The sequence below is a fragment of the Hypomesus nipponensis genome, chromosome 16, assembly GCF_054491055.1.
Source record: "Hypomesus nipponensis isolate SF chromosome 16, ASM5449105v1, whole genome shotgun sequence".
NCBI classification, from domain to species: domain Eukaryota; kingdom Metazoa; phylum Chordata; class Actinopteri; order Osmeriformes; family Osmeridae; genus Hypomesus; species Hypomesus nipponensis.
In genome coordinates, this window is record NC_140376.1 from 9,629,463 (window position 1) to 9,653,347 (window position 23,885).

The 23,885-nt window shown below is 44.3% G+C and overlaps 1 long non-coding RNA gene across 1 annotated transcript; it reads right to left on the reverse strand.

Annotated features, from left to right (window-relative positions):
• Nucleotides 1-364: 364 nt before the first annotated feature.
• LOC146254744 (uncharacterized) lies at nt 365-22,052 on the reverse strand. Its single transcript, XR_014731525.1, has 5 exons — nt 21,840-22,052; nt 11,650-11,848; nt 4,315-4,410; nt 2,518-2,609; nt 365-533 (listed from the first exon to the last, which is right to left on the reverse strand). It is a non-coding gene; the product is annotated as an uncharacterized LOC146254744 (long non-coding RNA).
• Between the last annotated feature and the right edge of the window lie 1,833 nt (nt 22,053-23,885).

Genomic DNA, 23,885 nt, shown 5'->3' on the forward strand with positions numbered 1-23,885 from the left:
CCACAGGGTACAATCAACGGTCGATGGTTTTTTCAATTTAGCTGAAACTCACCGACAGCGTTGAATGTTCACTGGGGCGAACACAGACCTGATGGTGAGCCTGGCTGACAAGCTGCTTAAACATTCAGAGGAGGTGAGGTGGCATAGTGGGTGCCTGGAACTCTACCTCGTACCCGACACTGTTCCTCTCTCATGCTGCCTCTCTCTCACCGTCTCTCTTTCTCTCCCTCTCTCTCTCTCTCTCTCTCTCTCTCTCGCTGTCTATCTTCATATCTCTCTCGCTATCTGTCTCTCTTGTTATCTCTCTCAGAGCCGAAAGAACACAACAAAGACATTGCTTTTATCTGTAATGACTTGGGTTATTCATCAGAAGGCACCATTTTAGCTCTTATCAGAGAACAACAATAAAGACCCCATCATAACATACTTTTCTTAGGTTCCTTACCTCAGCTGATATAGCAAGGTTTAAGATTAAAGGATGAGCATTTGAACTTTCACCTTTTCTCTCTCGGTCTCCTTTACACATCCTTGAACTGTGGAGACAAAAACGAGATTGTCGAGTATTTAAACTGGTTTGGATTCATGAAACCAAATTCATGACAACATCCTTGCACAGGAATATGAACAGGAAGAAAGACATTTGACTTCAAAACGTTTGACTTAAAACCCGGATTCAAGTTTCTGTACATTTGTTGAATGTGCTTCATTCTGGGTAAACAACAGTTAGACGCATAATTCTATCCAATTTGTGCCTTGTGCTTTACTAGGCGGCATGATTTGTCTGGTTTTAAAGAGATGATGATATTGAACTTCAGCAACACCTTTAATGAAACACCTTAAGGCCTACACATTGATTACAAAATTAATCCTTAAAAGAGTACAGTATTGTTATGATCAAAATGAGCTCCATTTAATCTTCAGTCTTACTGGTATCGTGTCTCCAAGGCAAAGCCTCATGTCACATGTAGTTCTACAAAAACCTGTCAAGGCAGCAAAATACATTTCTTATTTTTGCTCAGGGTAGCTGTTGAGGGGAAGTCAACTCGAAAGTCCTGACTCATTCTGGGTTTGGTAAACTTAGTCCATGAGAGAGGCCTTGGGGGTGGGTTTTGTGGTTCGTTGGCAAGAGAGCTACCTTCGCTGAGCAGGATTGGTAGATTGAGAGAGCTGTAACTCAGGGCATCATCACTAGCTCAGAATGACACAGCACCGGACTCTCAGAAACTGCTGACTCATTCGGACTGATAACATCTGGAGTTTCACTATGACTAGCAGGGGTTCACGAGAACAGAAGTCCTAGCATTGATGCCAGTAAAGAAGCAGTAGACTCTCACAGATTGTGCACTAATCATTTGATGGTGTGAATCCTGTTTGAAGTTACTGTACAGTTTCATGAAGCCCATCATTGTTGACAGAGTAGACATGAACGAGCAGGGACGTTTTTGCTCCCTTTAGTCAGTTTGCATAACAGCAATGGCCGTATCTCCATCCTGTTTGATTCAGAGAGAGAAGCTGAGCCTTCGGAGAAAACTCCCAAAAGCTAGCATCAACTGGACTCTAAAAGGCCGCCTACACCGCCTACTGCCTTACCCCAAAAAAGCACAGTCTTTGCTGCAGGGGCTGCAAACAACTAACAAGCCATGGTGGTGCTCCAAAGGTTCTGTGACTGACATTACCCGAATTGGCCAAAGAGGATGGAAGTTCTTGTAGGTCCAAAACTGCCTGAGGACAGGCGTGACGCCGGTGTCTGCCGAGTGGCTGTCCAGAAGACCTTGGACAAGGGGCTCTGGGCTGATGACCTCGCCCTAATCTGAGTGACAAGGCTGGTCGTCGCCTTGGATAGATCAAGGCGGGGGGGAGATTGGGGGGGACGGACGACTAGTCTGCATGGTTAGGTCGGTGTGTATGTGTTTGTGAAGGATTCAGACAAGATGGCCTAAATGGAAAAGGCACGCGGTACATTGATTATTGGTTTGGTGACTCATATCGTACGGATAAAAAGGGTTGAGGCTGCAGCTGCTCTATAAAAAATCTCGGTAACGTTTTCCAAGGGAAAAGAAATGAAATGCGAGCCGGATAATCTCAGTCGCACTAAATATCACCAGTGCCGACGCTCAAACTCCAGAGTGACAAATCATACCTTGATCAAGTTACAAAAAAATAACAAAAGACCTGTCTGCACATGGATATATCAGTAGAGTGTGAATTATTTTTAGTATTTTACAGCCTATAAAATAGCAATTTAGCCACAAAGAAATTCTTTTTTTGTTTTTCAAATGTCTTTACGACTGGTTTTAAAACGTAAACACAATACAAGATGAACCAGTTTCAGACCAGGTTTTTTTCTCCACATCTATCCCCTCTCTTTCTTTCTCACTCTTTCTAATAGACACACATACAATTCCAAGTGTGCTTTGAGGTTTTGATCTTTGCCTGCAGGTACAGACTAGTGAAGCTCTGCCTGTCTGCAGATACTATAGACTACGTGATCTGTTTAGCTCCAGTCTAAACGCTCACCTGCCACGCGCCTCTGAGAGTGTGTGTGTCAGGATTCTTCTGGCTACCTCCATCTCTTCACAGCAAGAATGGCATCTTCAACGTCCAATTATCTGCAAACGCACACAGGTTTACAGACAAACAAACAGGTGGGGAAAAATGAATACATTGTGATACTCACACAACATTTTACAGTTCAACTCCATAGTCGAACTGTAGAGTTTGAAACATTTTACAGTTCGTAGTTCACACAGGACACACTCACGCCACAAACCGTGACAGGCTGTCTTGGCCAAGTGTGATTACAGTCATTAAGGACACAGAGATCTGCAGTGGGGAAGGGTGCAAAGGATGGGGAGGACAGAATGGGTCCGCCTCCCTCACCCTGACAGGGAGAGCAGAGGGCTATGGCTGGGGGGGGGGGGGGGGGACTGAGACAGCCTTCCTCTGTCATCCTATGGGTGTCACACAGAATCAACCGTCCTCCACGAGCCTACAGGCTTGCCTGCGCTAATGCCCTAGCTAGCGCTAACGAATCAGAATTCCGCAGACCCGTTGCCTCGTCCATGTGTGCCACATTGCTGAAGTGATGACACGGAGGTAGACAGACAGACATGCACTCTCCTTTGCTAGTTTGACAGTGGGGGGCCATCAGCATTTGCAGCCTCCGTTTTCATATTTTGTTACACGACGAAAGAAACCGAGTGAGAGCAACTCGGAGAGCTACTCAGAGTGAAACTTGCAGTCGCGCATGTGTGAAGAAACGGACGGAAACGAGAAGAGGGACTCCACGCTGAGTGAATAATAACCCACACCATTATCATCGTAATCATCATTTTTCAGCCCGCGCCTGTCTTTCAACGCAATCATCCCAGTATCGTTTACAGTGGTGCGGCCTTAACGTGAACATCAATATTCCTCCATTAGCTATCTGTTCTGAGGGGTTTAAAAGCTCCAGTGTCAGATATATGTTCACACTACACACTCACGCTACATCTATATCTATCCATCCATTTGGAGTGACTTGTTGGACACTATATCAAGACGAATCAGGGGTATCGGTGCCAGTGGAGAACTGGTTGGTACACAACACATCATATTTATGACGTACGTGTACACTTTTGAGGTTGGGATGAACTGGTGCAATGAGGGCACACCTGTTCGTGGTGTGAGATAATTAGTAGCTCCGTATAGTTACGTTAAACACACACACACACAAAAACACACTCACACATTAATACACACACATTCCAACATTCATAGACACAAAACCATAGACACAAATTAATCTGGAACACAAACCAACAAGACAAGAAGAATCACACCTCAAACCCAAATTGCCTTAAGGTAGAAAATCACGTTTCACCCCCAAAAGCCTCTAGATCTACAGCAGAGGCCTTGTTACCCTCCTTCATAGCAACACCAGGCCTCTCTCTCTGTCTATGTCTCTCTCTCGTCTATGTCTCTCTGCCTCTCTCTCTCCTTTCATCGTTTCCTTCTCTCTCCCCCCTTCATAACACATCACCAGGCTTCTTTCGCTCTCCATTATAATTGCAGATGTGAATTAATGGGGGCCCAACTTTGATAGTTTTATGCACATCAAACAGATCTCAACAGGACCAAAATGAGAAGCAGACTAGGGAGAGATGGAGACACAGAGCCGGGGAGAGAAGGAAAGGCTAAACACTCCGATTGGGGAAGGTACACTGTGTGCCATACAATATGTGTGTACACAGACGATACAGTATGGATGTCTCTTGGTTACACAAGTTATGATTCAAATCAGGTGATCTTGATTTGACAGGCTGACAATCTTACCGTCGGTGGTGCCATGGAGGTTTATGTGGTGAAGACCGCAGACACTGCAGCATGTGTGGGTGTGTGTGTGTGTGTGTGTGTCTTCCATTTCTGCACCTGAGGGGGAAAACACAGACACGACAGAAACAAAGGGATTAACTTAGGTGTGCTATTATACACAGTATCATTAAGCAGTCATGTTGAGACAAACACACACACACACAGACTCGCAGGATTGTGAAAATGTGGATAAACCCAACAGAAGGATTTACTTAAAAAAATTATTAAATAATCATAGCCCTTTATTATGCTTACTATAAATACCCTCTAATATAATTCCATCATTGCTTTGGAGTTGAATATTGTAGCCACTGAGATACAGGTCTACAGAACAGGAAGATATAACAAACCTTTATAAAACAACCCATCTACCCAAAGAAAGTTGGCGGTTTTCTTGCGAGGTATGTTGTGTCTACTCAAAACCTCAGTGAACATCATGGGTGGTCTGCAGAGACAGTGGCAAGTAACATTTCTGAGTTAACCATACAAAAGGACATCCTTATTCATTTTAGACCCATGCAAGTAAAGTTAGTTTGTTTTTAACCCTTGTGTTATCTTCGGGTCATTCTGACCCATCAGTCATTGTGACCGTTGTTTGCAACAACTTTACCGCGTACAAAAACAAAGTGAAACATTTTCTTTTAACCGTTGGGCTGTCTCAGACCCCCCACATTGCGAAGGTTAAAATAAAATTATTTTTATTTGCTTTTCTATTGGGTAAAATTGGGTAAACACAACGATGGTTCGTTATGAACCTTTGGGTCATGTGACCCGAAGGCAGCACAAGGGTAAAGTACATGGATGAAGTGTGCCTTGTCCCACTCAATCTGAGTTAGGCTTTTAATTCAACAGATGCGTACAAATGTACACACAAAGCCAGAAAAAACCCCAGACAAATGCAGAACTCCGCGGTGCCATATTATAGTGCCATAATAGTGCCACAACACTTTTAATCTCTGTTCCTATTTTCTTTTTTTAAGGGGTGAAATATGGATTTGCAGGTACCAGTGAATCCTCTCTCAGCTATTTAAATGGTTTCACGAACAGAGAGAAAGAACAATGATTGACCTTGGCTTGGTGGGGAAATTGCCTCCATTGTTCACAGCTCACTTTGATGTTAAATATGACTGGGGAGTGCAATAGTTGCGGCACTTATATTAAGCTTCTTTTGACAGCAGTGACTCGTCTCCTCCTCTCTCTCCCCTCCGTCTTGGTTCTCCATCTCCCCCTCACTTTACTCTCCCTCTTCCAATTCTCTATCCTCTCTCCCACCTCCTTCTCAAGCTCTCTGTCTGTCTCTTTCTCTCTCTGTCTCTCTGTCTGTCTCTCTCTCTGTCTGTCTCTGTCTCTCTCTTTCTCTCTCTCGCTTTCCCTGTTTCTCTTCCATCTCAATTCCAGTGAACAAGCTCTTGCTCCAAAACCGCGGAGGGCCTTTCTTCATTAGGGCTCCGTGCGGACTCGCCAATTCATTCTCTCATTAGCAGATACGTTGTGTGAGCATGCTGCACGCTACATTAACAATGAGGCGACCACCCACGCGTTCATGCCCTCTCAGACAAACTAGTAGACAATAAGGACGCTCCACTAACTAAATGAGGGAACTCGCTCCAATAAAAAGGAAGAGAGCATCAAGAATTAAATGTGGCAGTCTGGGGGAAACACACTGAGCCCATGCTCGCGAGTTCAGCGGAAGACGCCATTCGTCTAGTTCAGGGGCCCCCAGATGAAGGCCTCAGTGCTTGGGCACAGTACGTGAAAATAATAATGGGGGGACTGTTCAGGACTAACTCACTTCTGGAGTGAAGGCAGCATGTCGCATTTGCTAGACTGTAAGACTGAATGACATCGAAGGCATGCATTGGAAAAGAAAGAGAACATTTTGGATGTTCACAACAGTAGGCTATCTTTCGAAAGGGGGAAAATAAAGAAAGAAAAAACCCGTCTGCACAAATAGCCATCTATCTCGTGACAAATACACAGGTGTGAGACATCCCACAACAGCATAACATGTCCTATGAGTCACACTCTACAGTCATTTCTCTCATTCATATTTCTTTTTCGTTATGTACAAGTCAACCAGCTACCAGCTAAAAAGGGAATAACAGCAGTGTTTGAGGACAGAAATTAGCTGGTTTCTACAGTATCTTGTGTCACCATTGTGAGTGTACTGTAGCACTGTAGTGTGTACTACCTCGTGTGTTCTAAGCCTTCTATATGGTGACCAGTGTAGTGTGTGTACTGTACTGGGTTTGACCCTCCCTCATGTGAGTATTGTAGCTACATGAGGGTGTGTCGTGTTGCAGTGCATGTTGTACTTTTGTGCGGGTATTATTTGTGTGATGTGCTCTAGTGTGTAGTATTTTAGTACTGGAGTGTGTTCTACTGCCATTAGTAGTACTGTAGTGTTTTGTACTGTATTATAGTTTTGTAGTATGTATCCTACTGTAATGAGCAGCATTGTCCAATAATGTGTGTTCTACAATAATGTATATTGTATATAATGTAACTTTTAACAATGAACTGTCTCGCTATTAAGTGGTGCTGTAGTGTGCGTTCGGTTGTAGCATGTAGTATTCCAGTGTTAAGTCTGCCCTGGTACATGCTACACCATGACTGGTGTAGCATAGCGTGTGTTGTAAAACCGGTATGTTATCGTGGACCACCCAGAGCCCTCATCCAAACATCCCCCTCCTTGAAAGTCTTAATTGTCTCCATCCTCTGGGCAGCCCTTCATCTTAAAACATCCAAACTACCCACACTGACGGTACACCTCATATATACAGTAAGGGATGGGCCTTAAGCTTGATGCATGTCTACTTTTAGCCATGCGAACTTGGACAAATAAACTTCATAAAGAGCTTGTTGTTTACCAACTATCGTGGGTTCCCCAGTTAGGGATTTTATGCTTTTCACTGCACCGATTCGCCGTTACGAGAAGAGTTGAACTTGTGTTGGAGCTGTACAGGACCAAACCATTGACTTGCTTCAAAGAGGTGTAAAATACCTACCATATCAAACAGCGTGCAGAGGTAAACTCTGAGATGAAAGAGTGGGATACACACACACACACACAGTTATAAAAGAACTGTCTGGGAAAGGGAGGGGGTTGTTGTGACTACACATGCCTGTTCAGGGTCTGTAATTTTAAGACGGCAAATCAGGGGCAGCCAAATACAGGCTGGAGAGACTAAGGAGGTAGGACCCGAATCATCCATCTGCCAGCTTTCCGCCTTTGATCCTTTGCCCGCTGCTCTCTGTGTTCTTGTTTTGAAATGAATACTTTAGATGCTTCACTAGAACACAATGAAATTCCACTGTACAATAAAAAAGTCCCGGAAAGCCACCGCAGAAGTGCATTTTAAATGAGAGGCACAAATTTGAGTAAAAGACGGGAAGAAACTTCCCCCATCTCCTCTCCTCGTCCCAGAAATTTGCCAACCTCCAGGCTGGAGTATCAATCTGTCTCTGTTGTCGTTTAGCAGTTTAGCCCAGATGCTATCAGAGCACCATTTATTCCATGCAGTGAGGCTAATGACCCTGAACTGATGTAAGTCGCTCCCAGGCCGCAGTGCGAGGTAAGGTAAGTAACCCAATACATTCTGGGCTCGCTAATGAGAGCGAAGGGGCAAGGCTACTTCACCCAGTTAGCCCCGACAGTCGCACGGAGGTTCCCCAGAGCCACTCTCTCACAGAGTAGTACCCAGTGGCTCGCACACCCCGCCCACACAAAGACAGAAACAGCGACACACGCGGGATAGGAATGAGGGCGGAGAGCCGCCATTTTAGTTTCAGTCAACTGGCTCTGATGGGAAACGGCAGGGGACCCGCTCCTCTCACCTTATAGTCAGTGGAGCCCGACTGAATCTCTCACTGTGTGTAGATGCGTGCAAGAGAACAGGGTACAGTGTGCAAGAGGGTACGTGGCACAGTGCGCGCGCGTGTGTGTGTGTTTGGGAGAAACATCATGTGCGCGTGCGCTCGTGCGAGTTGACGTAAAGCTTCCAAGGGCAGCCTAATGCTAGCTCTTATCGACACCCAGCAGTGAATACGAGCCTTTGTCTCCACTCGCGGGCATTAGAGGAGGCTTAGGGGCTGCAGTCTAAGCCTCTCTTTGACTGCCACAGAGATGGAGAATAGAAAGGCACACCACTACATATCTCACATTGTACAGTACCAGGCTATGAGGCAACCCACATCCTCACCAAGCGACTGAACGTCCACCAGTTCAGTCAAGACACTCTCTTATTGATTTAACCATTTACTGCCATGGAAATGGGTTTCGTCTTTGGCGGTGTGGTTCTCTCTGAGGGGATGTCTCCCTGCCTTGGAGCAGCTAGCATAGCACAAGTGCATACAATAACAAGGCAGGGAGCGTGAGATGTGAACCCCCGGTGGACAGGAAATCAAATAAACTTGGTGTTTAGCCCTTTTAACAAGCCAAGTGAAAGGGCTTCACAGAGCATTAACAACGTCTTGTAGAAAAAAAAGGAAGAAGGCAGTGTGGAGGACCTGGGGAGGGTGAAGGGTGACAATATGCATGTACAAATACATATCATGTGTGTTTCCGGGTCTGTGAATGCAGTATTCACAAACCCTAAAGGAGAAAGCCTAGACCTTCACTTAAAGATGCTGTAAAGCAAATTACATGATTTGCTTCTCAGTAATTCTCAACAATTTCAGAAACTAGAAATCGTTCCTCTCTCGACAATCAATTGTTACTGTTAAAGGGCTAGCTGGAGTATGGCTTCTTAAACAAAAACTAAAAAAGCAGTTTTTGAAGTGAAAATGTTCTCTTCAGCGATTGTTATCATTACGGTTTAGGCTTTACAACTCGGCCATACAATTCATTGGGGAGAACCATGCTAACCCATGAAGTGTTTTCCACTCATAACATTTCTCTCACTCCCTTTTTCCATCCCCCTCTTTTTCTGCCTGAAACAGAGGACAGCCAGACAGTCAGGATTTAGCGTCTCTATTTAGCGGGCAGGTACAGTACAAGCAATCCTTCACTGCAATTAGACAAGAGCCAGGAAGCACATACACTTTATGACCTTATAAAGATGTTTAGAGTTCTCTGTCTCTCTCTGTGTCTCTCTCTGTGTCTCTCTCTGTGTCTCTCTCTGTGTCTCTCTGTGTATTGTAGGTACTTCTGTTTCTTGTTTTATTCTCTTATTTTTATTTTGCTTCCAGTAAGCAGTTTCAATACAATGAGAAGTGGCGTGACTGAGGGAAATGGCCTTACATCTGTGAAAAATCCCTCCTTCATCAACTGCTTTTGGCAAGTCAATTATTCATTGTGTTGTCATCTAGGCATGCCCAAAATGATCAAATAAGATCTTTCAACTGATTTTAAACATCAGTGATGTGACAGAGCAATATGCTGGGTGGGGTGTGCATAGCTTGGTGCAAATTCAAATCCCCAACTTGACTGTAGGTCACTTTGGATAAAATTGTTGGCTAAATAAATACACTATTATGGTGCATCTCTCTCTAAATTACTAAAGGATAGAACAACAGCTAGCACAGACAATGCAAGTCCTGCTATTTCTGTGGCTCCAAAAACGCAGCTTAGACCAGCCGTGTGCATCTAGCGCGAGTCCCTATTCAATGTACGTCTCACTCCAGCGAGCGCACGGTTTGTGCTGAACAACAGCGGTAAGTGGCCCTTCCCATAAAATAATCGAAGACTCTTCCGCTGCATTCTATTCTTTAGGACATTCAGGGCTATTTGTGAGAAGAGGATGTCCATCCTGCGGTACTAAATCTGCTTTGAGATAGTGCCCATTCAGAACGACAAGGAAGCCATATTGCGAAGCCAATCAGGTGATAGGGGCCCAAGCTTTTAAGCTCTAGGAGTCCAACCTAAAGTGTGTATGTCTGTGTGTTTGTGTGGGGGTGTGTGTCGAGGTGTGGGGGTGTTATTTGTTAGAATGCTTTCCCTAAGGGCCTTCCCCATTGTAAAGATCCAAGGAGGTACCTTTATATACCCCCCCACCTCCATCCACTTTCTGAATCCCTACCTCCTGTTCTGTCTTTAAACCAGGAGGGCCCTTTGTTGGGGCCTCTGTAGACTGGAATCACCAGTTCACGCAACAGCAGTCAAAGGCCTGGGAACCAGCCTGAGTCGCAGGCGGGAGAGCGAGGTGTGGAGCGCCAAGAGAGAGAGGGACTTGTGGCTGCATGTGAACAAGCCAGCGACAGGATGCTAACGCTAGCCACCGGTTGTCACATAAAAAAAGCAAACCTGGCCAAGAAAAAGAGGGCCGGACGGAGGGGAGGGGAGGGGAGGGGAGGGAGGGAGGGAGGGATATAAGAAGAGTATAAGAAGGGCCTCTTCATACTGTAACCGGTTTTCACCAAGATGTATATTGAGAGAAGTGATCAATGTCTTTGTGAAAATGTAGATCTATCCATGACAAATTGCCAAGAGGTAGTCACAAAAAAAAAAGATTTACGGCTGTGGGTGAAACTCACCTGCAGATAATGAGACAGAAAGAGAGGGACAGAAAAGGAGAGCAGGAAAGAGAGAACTAGAGAAAGAAGGCAATGAAAGTTCTTGCCGCGCTAGCCCGACAACATGATTTACAGATCGCCTTCAACCCAGAAATAAAGAAGTAGTGGAGAGACATTTGGTCTGGAACCCTAAAAGACGACAAAGAACAATACAATATATTTAACCCTCCTGGCTGAGAATGTTGTGACTCTAGACTCAAACAGGGACGTGTTGTTTTGATGGAAAGACCTTGGTAAACACTACATTTGACATTTACAAAAATGTTGTGCACGGGTTGTCAAAGGTTTTGATCTGAGATCAGTTCTTAAAGAGGTACATTGCTCTTGACTAGATACGTATGTAGCTGATGTTAAAGATATCTGTACAACAAATGGATTTGGACATTGAATGCATTTAAATGTTTATTTTGGTTCAATTACAGTGAACGAGATAGAGATTAGATGAAAGGGATGGGTGTCAAACCAATGCCAAGACTAATCTATGACTTGTTTGCTGTTACAACTATTACAGAGACAACATAGAGTGGATACTTTATTTCATTCAACGAAGGAAAGAGAGAGAGAGGGACCGAAAGAGATGAATGATTGAGGAGCAAAGCGTAGGGGATGACGCTGGTGGGGGGAGACAGGAAGCCGAGCTCTTCACCTGCCTGACATGGCTCAGTGCCCAAAACACACACACACACACACACACACACACTCTATAGGCTGCATGCAGGTGACTAGGTGTAGAAGTAACCGAGAGCAACTGAGGACATGTTCCTCTCGTCTCCACCTCCTTACCATAAAAAGACACCGTTTAACCCCCGGGCCAATCGAAAAGAGAGGTCCGTTCCCTCTCTTCCTGATTCACCTTCTCCGTCCTTGAAGGTTGATTCTGTCCCCGGGATTCTCCCATTCCTTCAAAGGCAGACAGGGCAAGGCCTCTCTCTCACTCTCTGTGGTCTCTGTCTCGCTACTGCTCTTATATTTCAGCAATAACCTGTGAAATGTAATAAAACAGAGGGTCAATGATAAAGAAATGATTTGAGCAGATAGTGGCCTGTGTTGTCTCGGCAGAGGGCAGGTGTACACATTTCATTAAAAACTCAATTTGATGGCACTCGATGAGCTTGTAGGATTCCAACCATTATATTGGAAAATGATTTCAGCAGGGACCCAGCTAAATTCATATGACTAAATGTATACATTAAAAAAATATGCGAGCTGGTAGCAGAAATAAAAAAGAAAACGTTTTAAAAAAGTATGTAAAATAATAATTATAAATTGTGTTTTCAGTAGTGAGCCAAGTTCAGAAGTCAGGGCACTCCAGGGAATGTTCAGGAACATTGAGTATCAGCGAGAGACGCCGTGTTAGCCAGGGGTACGGGGGGGGGGGGGGGGCAATGGGGGCGCCATGTCCACGGCTGTTACAGAGAACTCATGAAATCGCTAACAGCTGTGCTCTTATTCTAGCCCCCCCCCCCCCACCAACCCCTTTTCTATTTCTTTCTTTTTTTGCGTACAGCTGCGTAGATAAAGGAAGCGGGTTAAGCAAATATTACACAATGAACAGTAAACAGCGTAGGCCCCTTCTATCCATCGAGGAGTATCTCTCCTCGGGAGGTGAGGGCGAGGGCGCCAACTGTGCGCTAGTGTTTGTGTGAGAGTGCGAAACACTCCCTGCTTGTCCTCTTCATCCCCCTCTCAAAAGACCCCCCCCCCCCCCACACTCTCCATATTTAATCTCTATTCTCTATGTACCCCACCCAGCCACCCAGCCAACCAGCCCCTCCCCAGACACACACACACACACACCCACCCAATATCCCTCCGCCCTAGCCCCTACCCAGCCAGCCAGCCAGCGCCGACCTTCCCCAAAAACCCGGGGGAAGCGGCGACAGTGCTCCTTTGTTCACCCCCTTCCCACCCTCTTCTCTCCTCTCGCTCACCGACCCCGACCCCCCCACCCCGCCGCCCACACCCCTCTCTCTCTCTCCCCGCCTCGGCGTTGGTGGTGAGGCATGCCTCAACAGGATGAGGGTGAAGGGGGTGTCTAACCCCTCCCCCCCCTCCCCCGTCTCTCTCTCTCCTACTCCCTCTCTCGTCCGTTCCTGCGTGTTTCTGTCGACTCAGCATTGCGTGAGGGGGCTTCCGAAAGGGGCAGCCATGGAGCCTTCGACCTCGGTGAACTGAGCTCTCCGCTGGTTAGAACCAGAGGAGGGCCCACAGCTGGGCCTAGTTCCGCACTGCCTATTGCCGTGCCGTACGTCGAATGTCACAAGCACGCGCACACACACACACACACACACACACACACACACACCACCTAAATTAGAAAAAGAGTAAATGGAAGAAGAAAAAAAAAAGGAAAAGAAAAAGCGCAAAGCACTTAACGAGTAGACTCTGTGTCTCCTGTCCCTCAAAGAACAAACAGCAGAAAGGTCTTATTTCTGCAAATGAAGCCGTTTGCGAGGACCGAAATAGTGCACTGTGATATTCCGCCGCTCCTCAAAAATAGCCTCTGAGTACACATGTCATTTCTCATTTTAAGCTAAAGAAAACACCAAGTCGGCCCACTGAGGTCAGTCACCGAGACGTCCTTTTAGCCTGATTTTTTTTCCTCGTGAATTTTACAGGAAAAACCCGTCCCAAATAGCATAAATAATGGTGCTGTACAGTGGCTGAGGTGTGTTTCGTTTGGTAGTGAGGGAGACTGGAGAGCCAAGCAAAGCTTGGCTTCACCCAGCTTGGGTTTTCTTATTTTTTTCCTCGGCAAAGCCAGTCGCTCACAGGCCACTGGATCATTAACCTCAGCTAATCTACAAACATTATGTTTAGAAAAAAAATGCCGTTCCAGCTTAAGCTGTCTCCTCGGCCCCCAGCCTGCCTAATTCAGTACCAGTTTGCGAGGAAATGTGACAGACAGAGTGTGTGTGTGTGGGTGAGAAGGCGTGTTTCGGCACTGAGCATGTGTATGCATGCTGGTGTGCATGCGTGTTCCCACTGAAGCTAACCGTCGCGTGTGTGTGTGTGTGTGTATGTTTGTCTGTGTATGTCTGTGTGGGTGAGCGGATGTGTGCGTGCGAGGACGTCTCTGTGTATATGTCAGAGCAGTCTTGTGAGTGTGTGTGTGTGTCAATGATTGTGTGAGAGAGGAGTCGAGTGTGATTGCTACTGAAACAGGCAGCAGCCTTGATCTTGCCTCTCCTCTGCACAGTACTGAAACCCTGCTGGGTTGTGTTCATTAATCAATAGGACGGATGAAGACAGACTCCCACTGCGTTGTGTGTGTGGGTGTGTGTGTGTCTGTGTGTGTGTATATATGTGCTCTTGTGTAAGATGAGGAGGAAAGACATGAGGTGGCAGACAGAAATTATGCTTAGAGAGCCCTTTAGGGTTCCCAAAAATCACAGATTTGCCATTCTTTTTTCCTTATAAAGCTGTCCATATAGACTAAATGCCTGTCTGTCCCATCAGATACAGTATACAGTACAGGGTGTTGTAACTAGTCAAGATGTTCATTCTGTACTGTACTACTAACTCAAAACCTTTGAACACAATTGTGTCTGCATTTCTTTACATGTTCGAAATTAGCCCAATGCTGTACACACAACTAGCTTACAACAAGACACTCAATCAAACATTTTTTTTGCATTCTTGAAGCAAACAATAACACACTACTGGCGCTTTAAGTGTTTTCTTTTTGTCCCCCCAGAGAACCCAGTCAATTACAGGCTTGTGTAATTTCAGGCTTCTTGACCTGGGCACTAGCCACGTGGCTGTGTGCTTTTTTTAAAACACCCAATCCACACCACTGCTATACAGATACAGCCTAAGCTCCTTGAGTTTAAGTGAGTGCAGGTGACCTGAAGGAAATACAGGAAATCACCAGGGATACCTAAAACCTTGTCCATGAGAATGGCAGCATGGCATGTGAAAGGAATGGCGCTAAAGCAACAAAGGAGATCAGTCAGAAGATACTGTGAACCCAATCGTCCACTTGTTTCCTCAAACTTGTTTTTCCTTCCCTTTTTGTCTTCCTCATCCTGGAGTCCTATTAACTCATACACAGTGAGGAAACAACCCCAAAGGGAAAAAGCCTAAACTCTGCATATTTGTTTGTGAAACATTCACTTGAAATGATTGCTAATGATTACTTATATCCCAGTTTCTATTTAAGTGTTGAGTGACAAAAGAAGAAAACAAAAATTGGTATCCAGCTCCTGCATGGCCTAATCTACCAAACAAATCAACTCGAGCAGGAAGTTGGAGTAGGAGTTTATTTTGTAATTTCTATAAAGGAATGTGTGTAATTTCCTGGACTTCTACTGTGTGTGAATCTATGCCACTGCACGGAAGACGATTCTTCAGCAGTAGCCTAACCTTTGACCAGCTGGTGTCCATCCATGGAAGACATAATCAATATGGTTATTATGTGTGACTACATTATGTGGTAGTAGCTTGAATTTGTCACAGGTTTCAATGTGCTCTTTGTGTGCAGTTTTGTGGACTTTTTCTTTCTTTCAAACTATTATTATTATTAATTATAAAACTAGACGGTTGCACTTTTAGCACTCAGCGCTATGGATTAACCCAACAATAACAAGATGTTCATATGGAAACTATGGAAAGTATTTGTGACTGCATGCATAGATTTTCTTTGTTTTACATTCTCCAACACGACAATAACATCCCTGAAAAGACGCATCGCGGCTGACCCCTTCACGCGTTTGACGCCAAGTCTAGCCATGAATACACATGTAGTTGCCCAACCCGAGATGGCCCCCGATTGCATGGGCATATTGTACCGGGGCTGACACAGTGCAAACCCACAGTGCCCGGACAAAGGAGGTAGCGTGGGCCTCGAGATGGGGGGGAGCAGGGGGTTGGTGGTGGGGGGGGTTGACGGCAAAAGCGTTAAATCAATCCAGACGTAATCGAGTCTCGACAAACAAATAGAGGTGGAGGGCAACTTATTCAGCACACATTAGGGGGGGGGGGGGGGGGTGACAGGGCCAAGCGCCGAGGGAGCCTCCCCTCTCTGCTGCCCTAATCAACCCCCCCACCCAACCCCACCCCCTCGAGACCCCCCTTCCTTCCACCCATCCATCCATCCATCCCCCCTCCCCTTCCCCCTCCACCCAGACACATCCAGCAGCGTTTATGAGGGCTGCTAACCAAATGAACGGCCCCATGGGACCTGTAGTTTAATTGTCCGTCTTGGTCCAAATTAAACAAGCTGCAGCACACAGGGGCTGTAACTACACAAACCCCGGCCCCTCCTTAATAGACTGGCACGTTCCCTAGACTGTGTCACTGGTGTGGGAAGGATGAGCGAGAAACTATTGTCCCATCTCAAATTCTGCAATTAAGGGGGGGGGGGGGGGGGGGGGGTAGATGATAGACAATGAGATGAACATTTGTAATCATGATTGCTGGGACACCGTTGGGAATTCCAACCTGTTTCTCCAAAATGCGCTCTATTACTCTGAATGACTGTAGCGCCATATTAGCTTAAAAAGATGCAGGTTTAACCTGCAACACAAACTGTCTAAACCAAGCCCATCGAATTCAAAGAAGAAATGCATTTCAGGAGATAAAACGATGGCCCAAGGAAGGTAGCTAGCAGAATGGCCTTCCCACACGAGAAAACCCATCGCTCATTTTGCCATTTCGTTCAACACGAGCGCTGAACTGTGGGCCTGTTGAGTTCCACCTGACCCATCTTCGTGTCGTTTATCATTTCTACCCAGATGGACTTTGCCAGACTGCTCATCATCGCAGGGACCCATTCCTCCCATGTGAGTCAGATCCCTCTGTGTAACATCAACTCTTCAGTCAATGGCGTCTCCAAGAAAGCTTGTGAGGTTGTAGGGAGAAAAAAAATAAAAAAAATAAAAGAAAAACTCAGCTAAACCCAGAAACTGCATTCACCGTTTTATCTCATCCACATTCATGTTGTCCATGCTCCACTTTGAGAAGTGGGGGGGGGGGCGGGGTCAATTGCTGCTTTCACAACATTGTGCAAATGATTTATTTCATCTCTGATCGCAACAGCATTGTCTTTCTCCTCCCGGTCCTCTTTCCTCATTGCACAGGGAGCTAATCTGAGACAAACACAAGCACGCACTCATGTCAAACTAAAAACAAGCACGAATCACTGTAATTTTTTTTTTTACTCTAGCAGAGGTTCAAGGTGAAAAAATTGCCCCTTATTCCCTCTGGCCGGGGTGAATAAATGGATGGAATTAGCCTTGCTTTTGTGGGTGTGATGGGGTTTGACTTTAAACCCAGCCACCAGGTCTCTGATCATTTCTCAGATGGCTTCCATCTCTTTTACCATGCATCCAGAGACACTTCCTGGTTATGACCACATAAAGAAAAAACAGGGCCGGATGGTCCAAATGCTTTGAACAATTAGATCTCATACTGGGTGCCGGTCGGAAGGATATCCGTCAGATAGTGCCGGCCTAGGGCCAAAGAACCCATTCTGCTAGACCCAGACAGCCTTATCTGATTCCAACAGACAGGGGGAGATATCGGCTTTGCCAACCACAGATCCTTTGATTCCCAAGGCCAACCCTCTGGTTCATTGACAGCCTACGGGTTTTACTTAGTCTCTTCACGCAAAACTAGCTTCATCAACAATCTATTTGTAACGCAATCTTCTAGATGAGGGACGACGCCGAGTAGAAGGGGTGCTAATCCACCATTGCACCCTCTGTGGTGAATTTCAATGTCCGGTCCTGTTGGGTTTCAGTTTGGCAACCCCCAATCCCCCTCTGCCCTTTGAGTCCCCCAGTTTGGGCTGAATCCTCAAGTGTCGCCATGATAGAGAACAATAGGCCAAGCCGTTGCATGCAGGTCAAATGTAATCACAATTTTTTTTTGATGACGAATTGAAGAGCACACAATGTCTTTCCCTAAAGACTAGCAGTTTTGAGGGTACATGTACTACAACATTGGCCCTGAAGCAAAGGCCTGTACAAGTGAATATGTCAATGTAGGAATAGAAAAATTCCTTCACATTTAGTTACATTATGCAACTATATAGTTAGAGCATCTGTCGATTCATTGTACCCAGCTGGCAGCAGAACATATGTAAATTGGTTCATTAACCTTACAGCGCTTAACTAGTGGGCCGTGTATACGCTTTAGTCCATCAGGACTTTGTGGAATTTTATTAAAGCACATTAATAGCATCTGGAAGCCTTGGTAATCGCTTGAGGTGATTTACTCTACCGTCTATCTAATCCAACTTGGTAATAATCAAACATGACAAGCCTCTAATTAATGTTCTTATGTGTATTAGTCTTATTTATTTATTTATGTTAATGTAACCTTTTTTTGATATTAAAACAATACAAAATGTGATCATTTTTGAAGTGGCTAAAAAAAGGGATCGCAGGGGGCCACCCTGTCCCCTCTGGTTTGAATCCTCACCCTGAGACGATACAATAGCCCCCCCCCCCCCCCCCCCCAAAAGAAGGAGGGGTGAAAATGTGAAAAGGATCTGTGTTTTCATGCTGCGTTTCCCTGTGGTCTTCCAGTGTGTATATGGAATTAATGTGGAGTGTGCGAGCTTCAGCAGTGAGGGCTTGCACCTGGAGCAGGGAGAAGCATGTGATAGGTCAGGGGTCAGCCAATGGGCTAAACGAGACTCAACGCTCTCTCCTGCAAGGGCCAGGAGAATCCTGCTGTGCCTTTGCACAACATGAGCCTTTTTTTCCTGCCCTTTCTCAATGCTCCCTTCTTTTTCTGTCCCCCTCTTCTTCTCTGTCTTTTCTCCTTAGTATAGAAGGTGCAGTAATCCATAACACACTCAACAACCGGCAGCTCAATTATCCTCCCCTTCGCCCATTTTCTCTCTTCGGATGGGAATTCAAAAACAATTAACCTCTTCGTGGCAGGGAACTATTCCCAGGAAAGTAAGAGTTGGTAATTGAATGACTCCTCCATTTTAAATTCCTGACCGTGACTCCAGTCCTTCACGCATAAATCTTGTTACAAAAATCCAAAACTGTTGCTTTGTGATTGCCCAATGACATTATCATGCTCCTGGCATAATCATGCAGGGAAGATCCCATTTTTAAGCTTGATTTAAATTACTTTTGGATTCATAATTTTTTTTATGGTTAATTTAATAAATACATACACAAACAAAAACTGTTTATGGGCTTATTTACAAAAACTTTAACCTACAATAATAATATTGACTTGATTTATTGTCAAGGCAATCAATCAAGTTAAATAGCAGATCAACAGAGCATCTAATGCTGATTCTCTAGAATTTTCAAATATATTTAATTAATAATAAATTGTCATTGTTAATAGTCAGCAATAGCAACACTGGCAGTATTGATAACACCATATAGCTTTGGGAATTGATGACTTCTGTATGAGCAGTGTTGCATCCACCCTTCCTTTAAGCTGCAATGAAAAAATACTTTTCTCTCTTCCTTGCTTGTAGAGGGCCTCCTATTCATCAGTAGGTAGAATGCCTTAAAGTGCAGGAGAGAAAAAAAACAGCTTGTTGCTCCCATTGAGCCATTTATTGCTCCCCTTCAAAGGATCATGGCAGAGGAGGAGAGATCTGTGGAGCTACCCTTTGGAAGAAACACGTCAATTGTTTTCAACTGAGGCTTCTTCCAATTTGCATACATAAAGTATGTTTTTCAGTAAGGCTATGTGCCTTATTTCAAATATTTACGTCTTTGTTTGTGACAAAAGGTAAGATTTCCAGCCATCTGAATCTTAAAGATTTACATCTAAACTGAATAAATGCAAAAAATCTACACTGAATACCTCAGATTTTTCTCAATAGTTTCATACTGTGGTAAAATATGTTTTGTGCTATTGGACACATTAGCACCTCAAACAAAGACCAATCAGGTCAATCTATTTTCCAACCAGCCATTTTATGAACAGAACCTGCAAGCCATCTATTCAGCAACCCATACAAGATATATATATTGTCTATATAATTGTCCATATAATTATGAAAAAATTACTTTCCCTGTTGAACTTCTAATGGACACTATTTAAGCATTTGTACTAGAATTTTGCATTTCATTCTGAAAGTGGCGAAATACTCTACAAGAACCGTTTTAAGCCATGTGCCGAGATAATGATCATTCCTAAATGTATAATCATTTCTTTATGAAGATGTTGAGGGCCAAAAGTCTGTGTATAAAAGTCAGTTAGATTTTTTAATGTAAGGTTTTTGGAATAAAACACTTAATTGGTCGTGTAGTTACAAGCCTCTAGTTCTAAGCTTTTCAACATACAATATGACAGAACATGGCAAAAACTGCAGCCTTTGAAGGCCTTCTGAACATCTCACCATCGTTGATGTGCTATTAGAGATGCACAAAACCATCAATGGAAGCCATAGCCCAACAATGGCGGGAAGGTTTACAGTATGGGATAGAAATAAATGAACAGAAATGTATAAGACTACCTCAAGTCAACAAGTCTCGGTTTCAAAATGAGATATATGGTGGATACGCCCACACTGTGTTTGCTCAAACTAATGTAGGAGCCATTTCAAATGTCTTTTTTTTTCCTTCTTTTTTTCTTTTTACAGAGGCTTGCTAAAATCATGAAGAAGAAAACGCACAGCCACATGAACAGTGTTGTCTTTCATGTTCCCTTACTGTGTGTGTGTGTATGTGTGTATGAAAAAGAGAGAGAGTGAGAAGGAGAGAGAAGGAGCCAGTCAGGCTTTATCCTAATTCCATACATAGCAGCGGAACTGGCCACGTGAAAACTTAGCAGGCTACAAGGCTCCTTGATTGTGGCTGCACCGAAGAGGAAGGAGAGGAGGAGCAGGGCAGGGCAGGGCAGGAAAAAATAAAACAACTGGCTGCGTTCCAGACAGACTGGAACTCTGTTGATCATTATGTCTAGCCTTCAGGTGTCTCGGGCAGCAGTGGGTGGTGGTTGGGGGAGGTGTAGATAACAGAGAAACCAGACAAAGAAGGAGCATGCCACCAGCATCAAGGAGAAAGAGAGGAAGAGAGAGAGGGGGGTGGGGGTGGGGGGGTTATAAAAATTTGATTAGACAGTCCTCCACTGAAGTGACTTTCTGTGTTGTGCACTACCCCCCCCCCCTCACCTCGACCCCCACCCTTCCTCCTAACCAAGCACCGCCCTGAAGAATGGGACAGACAGACTTTATAGGTTGTAATTAAAACCATCTGAAGCCTTTTCAACATCAAACGACTGCACTGTTCTTTCTGATTGCGCTGAAATCAAGAAAATCAGCCACTTTTATTGCGTCAGGAAAATATTTTCTTTCAGCGATTTCGCCCCAACGGATGTGGGAATTGATATGGGGTTGAAAGAATGACATGGCCTCATAGAAGGTCTGTTAAATTCATTAGAATGTGAAACCCTGTCCAATGCACTGGCATGGTCATTGAAAAATTATGCAAAATTGACTTCTTGTTGCATTATACTAATTAAGTCTCAAAATAGTCCCGTTTTCTGTTTGTTATGTGTCACCATATCCTGTGCGGGAAGACACATAGCCCTAGTGAAGATCCACCGTTTTCCAGTCCCAAAGCTGTAGCAAGAGCTTTGCGCCTCAAGTGCTCCATTCCTCTTGTTGAGCTAATTATCCTCACTCAGCCGTGTCGACCGGTTGGACAGCCCTCCACGCATTGCGAGCTAGGGTCAGTGAGTTTGCCTTGCTTTATTCATATTTCATGCGCTGAACAGCACAGCCAACATATTTTTGCCATAAAACACTAGACACATCAGTACAATTTACCCTCAACTAACAACCTTAATTACCCCTAACTATTGTGCCTACACAAGAGGCGCAATTCAAGAAGAAACACTGAAATACATGACACTGAGGAGACAGACATTATCAAAGTGTCTGAAACTAGGTTTACTAAATAACAAAATACACACAGTGGTTGCTATTAAACGTATTAGCTATTACAAATAGAACTTCAATAAAGTAGGCTCATTTTAATACTTACAATTAATTTCAATAACTGGGCGTCAATCATCTCTTTCGTCGCAGGGTGTTCACGCCGTGTGGTGACAGGAAAGTCCGTTTGACAGAGCAATTATTCTTGATACGGCAGCGTTTGATATTTCATCAGGGAAGTCTTCTTTACTGATTACTGTACCGCGATGTTTAAGAATCTACTCTGCCGGTTTCGGTTCTCCACTTCAATGATGCGTCCACGGCGAGATTGAACGCTATGTGGTAAGGCGAGAGAGAAAGCCGTCATGTGAGCAATGAAGAGCCGCGCCATTGGCTAGGCAAACATATAATGATAAGGCTGGTCTTTGTTCCATTGGGCCAGAGCGAAGGCAGAGCCACCTCCTCGCTAAGGATCGCAGCCAACTGATATGTGTGCAAGAATGCGACTGCATTGTTCATAACTTTGCAAAAAAGAGGAAAGTCAAAATGTATGGCCTTGAATTCGGAGGTGCAGAGAAACAAACAAAACAATCTTCTCTGTATATTTGGGTCTTTTTTAATTCTTAGAGAGTTGAACTCGTGAATGTCACTAATGTGTCACTTTATGGTGTTGGTATGCATTATTACATAATAAAACAGAATAAAAGTATTGCATCATTCATAGTTAAATGGAGAGCTTGTAAAAACACACTGTGATATGTAATATGCTTTTCATCCACCAATTATAGGCTAATTAAAGGTAGCTCTGTCAAGGTATCGCCTATACCCTTTTTTTCCCTTTCTTGAATTAGCCTATATGTTACAGTTGGCCTTATGTATCGATTAACGGAAACTAAATACAAACTATACGGGCACGTGCACTGGTTTAAATGAAAATCGACTAAGCGACTCATTTGATGAAGTACATTAGGCCTACAAGCTTCTCTTTGATATACGGTGGTTGTTCATCCTACCCTGTTTTTTGTATTTTAGATATATATTATAGCCTACATGGTTTGACTTAACAGTTGAGGGGAAACATCCTGCATCCATGTTGAAAATGCCTCTTTCCTGAGCGAAGGCGGAATGCAAGGTAGGCCTATATGGGAATGTGGTAAATAGAGCATGTGTAATCGCGCATCTTCCACTGCTTGAGCGCAGCATTAAATCAATATTCCGCAAAGCTTCCTCTTGTTTTCATATTCACTTGACTGCTGCCACTATGCGTTGGGCGGGCCCAGAATGTGTTCTTTGATTTTTGTGGCACTTTCTGCCTCTTGCTATCTTTCGACGGGTTAATTCGAAAGGCTCTGATGCAATTTGTTAGTCCTATTTGTCTCCAAAGTTTGAGCAGCAATACAATGACATGCTATTATGACACAAAACATTTCCTCCTGGTTCTGGCCCGCACAAGATAGTATGCTACGCTGAAACTGAAACAATGGGGGAAGCAGGTTTTTATTTATCCGTATGTAGTGAAGGACTGCATGATTCAAGATTCCAAAATATTTCAGATTATCAGTATTTTCACTCACTGAGTTGCAAAAAGGTTTCCCCTTCTTACAGTTAGTGATCGTTTTAAGCTTCAGGTTGTCATGCTTTTCTTGCTTACTGTATTATAACTAAACATGTGACAGTAGCATTTACCAGAAACCAGCCAAGCACTTCCTTTCAAGATATAAGCTTGTCACAGCAAACCCATCCCAGTGTGATACTGGTGAGCACAGGCTGCAAACACCCCATCATTATGAAAGCAAAACCTTGCTTCTGCAAAATAGGTCACAAACAACACTGTGGCTCAGCAAATAAAAAATCTGTTAGTAATAATTGACTGAATTTGTGTTGTTGTGATGAGGTGCGTTTGAGTGAGTGTGTGGTACAGCAAGGATATATGAGGCTGATTGATGAAGGCATCAACTGCATGCGGATGTAGCTTATCACTTGGTGTGTCTCTGGTTAATAGACAAGATGGCTTTATAGATGAGAGAGTGGGCAAGTTTCTTGATACACAAGTCAATTCTGTCTGTCACAAGTCTGTCTGTCCTTCTACTGTTTTTTGGAGCGGTTTGTCTTGGATGTGTAAAGTGTGTGTGTGCGTGTACGTATATGTCTGTGT